Source organism: Austrofundulus limnaeus, unplaced genomic scaffold, assembly GCF_001266775.1.
Source record: "Austrofundulus limnaeus strain Quisiro unplaced genomic scaffold, Austrofundulus_limnaeus-1.0 Scaffold118, whole genome shotgun sequence".
Classification (NCBI taxonomy): domain Eukaryota; kingdom Metazoa; phylum Chordata; class Actinopteri; order Cyprinodontiformes; family Rivulidae; genus Austrofundulus; species Austrofundulus limnaeus.
In genome coordinates, this window is record NW_013952520.1 from 406,819 (window position 1) to 409,058 (window position 2,240).

Here is a 2,240-nt window from a genome sequence, read left to right on the forward strand (position 1 = left end):
TAAACTTTAAGCTAAACTGAGGCAGCACACGCCTGCAACACATAGAAATACAAAAGCCTTGTAGGACAAAACTGTAAAAATATTTCAATTTAAACATTTAAGAGACCAATGTAAGTACAAGTAAAAGGGAAAACTGAAAAATATGTTTTAAAAAAACAGTCAAATTTGAATTAAAATATCAATTAAATGAGAATTACAAAACATGAGGTGAAGTTCTTTTTTAATTGAATTGGTTTATTTAGTGGTTCATTTATATATTTCTGCTTTTATTTATAATTATGTCAGTGTCGGTCCTCCATACTGCAGAACTTAGAAGGTAAATCAACGTCTGAATCAGGTGTGTTGGAGCCAGGAAAAACGTAAAGCCTGCAGGGCTACGGCCCTCGAGGACCAGGATTGCCCACCCCTGCTATAACGGTATATGTAAAGTGAACTTGGAGCACAAATACTTGACAAATATAATGTTAGCAGCTGCCAGCTGGTAAAAAATAATAATGAGATGGCAAAAAACTCTCCAACAAGAGGAATGGATTTGAACGATGAAACCTGTGAAACGAGAGGATTACTTTTCAATGAATTTACGTATGGAAGGATTGGAAGAAATGTTTTTATTTTTGTCTCTGAAATCAAGTATAACAGGTTATAATGCATTAAATGTAAAGGTATGATTAATTTTTTTTTATTATTTCGCCCTTTTTGTGAWATTAACATGACCTGATTTTTTTGTCTTATCCTTTTAACATCCTTACCCATCATATTCCTCATAATATATTCTGTTCCTGTGCAATGTTTTCTCTATTAGTTGATTTTAGTTTTTTTTATTATTTCAATGTGTAAAAAAATTAATGAATAAAAAAGGACCCATTGATGTGTTAGGATGCAGGTTCTTAATGGTTTCGTGGATATTTTTCCTAATATGAATTTAAGAGACGAGGATAAACTTTAGTGAGTTGTGACTGTGCTGTTCTCAATAATATATCCTGTTAAATAAAAACACTGAGGCAGGCCCACAGCAAGAATTGTTCAATCAGCACAGTTAAAATACAGGAAAGGAAATCTGATTTAGAGCCGAGRGAAATGTTTGCACACACGACTTAAAAATCTCCAGTCAGAACATTATTTCTTACGGTGCAGCGATTTCTGTCAGCGGTCCTGGTGTACCCCCCCCCCCCATCCAACCCGGCCTCCAGCCCACTTGCTGAGTTACAAACCACCACACTCGATGGACAAGATGGGTGCTAAACGTGAGAATAGTCTAATTTGCTCGACACGGAGAGCACCAGGCCTGGTCTAAGTGCGCCGGCGTACGGGACAGGCTAAAGAACCGGCATCGGCCCGACGGCCTCCACTTCACATGAGAAGGAGATGCTTATGCTTCTCTCAGCTCTCTTCAGATACTCCGCCGCTCCATCGTCTCGTTGTAAACGCCACTCACACACAAACACACAAAAGTCTGCACGCAGGAGAGACTCCTCAAAGGCAACCGCATAAACATTTTTGTGTGTGCTTAGAGATCAACACGGGGAAAGGGTGTAAATAAATATACAGTACGTGAACGACAGGCAGTTGCAGAGATTGGAGGCGGGGTGGAGGGYAGCAGCAAGGTCATGTAGCTCCTCTGGCCACCCTCTCCTCTGAGGTGCTGAAAAGGCAACGTCAGATAACAGCGCCATGCAAACCTAAAAATATCCTCTCACCGTCCACCCACACTGGAAAGAAGGGTGGAGGGGTGGGGGGGATAAACAGGTCGAATAATCTGCTTTTCCGGGTCTTATCTGAAGAAAGGCAGGGAATTTGTGCTGCTCTATCTCTGCCAGTGTGAACGCCGCCGCTACTGCTTCTGCTGCTGTTCCAGAGGCATAAAGCCAAACACACCCCTGCAGGAGCTGTGGAAGGTTCTGCTTTAATTAAAACAGACATGGAATAAGTTTTAAGTGCACATACGTGGAACGGTATCACCTAGAAAAAAACAAACAAACAGGAAGTATAAATCAAACTTTTAGGAGCCTAATCCATCACAACAGCATCAAGGTGATTTTAAGCAGCCATAAATTAAACAATAAAATAAACATACAGTAAATTATAGAAATTTTAGAAGTTTTGAACAAAATGAATTTAAAAAACAGCTTAAAACTTCTCTTTCACAGCCATGTTCAGTCCTGTCATTGTTCCCTAAAATATTAATCCTCATCATGATATCATTTAATAAAACTCCTACATAAGAATTAATAGGGTTGTAT

General features: G+C 39.4%; 1 protein-coding gene across 1 annotated transcript in view; it reads right to left on the reverse strand.

Moving 5' to 3' along the window:
• Window positions 1–1,878: 1,878 nt before the first annotated feature.
• Window positions 1,879–2,240, reverse strand: part of bnip1a (BCL2 interacting protein 1a) — a gene marked incomplete in the record, with an annotated part of 5,982 nt that continues 5,620 nt past the window's right edge. Inside the window, 1 exon segment of the mRNA XM_014014683.1 lies at window positions 1,879–2,240.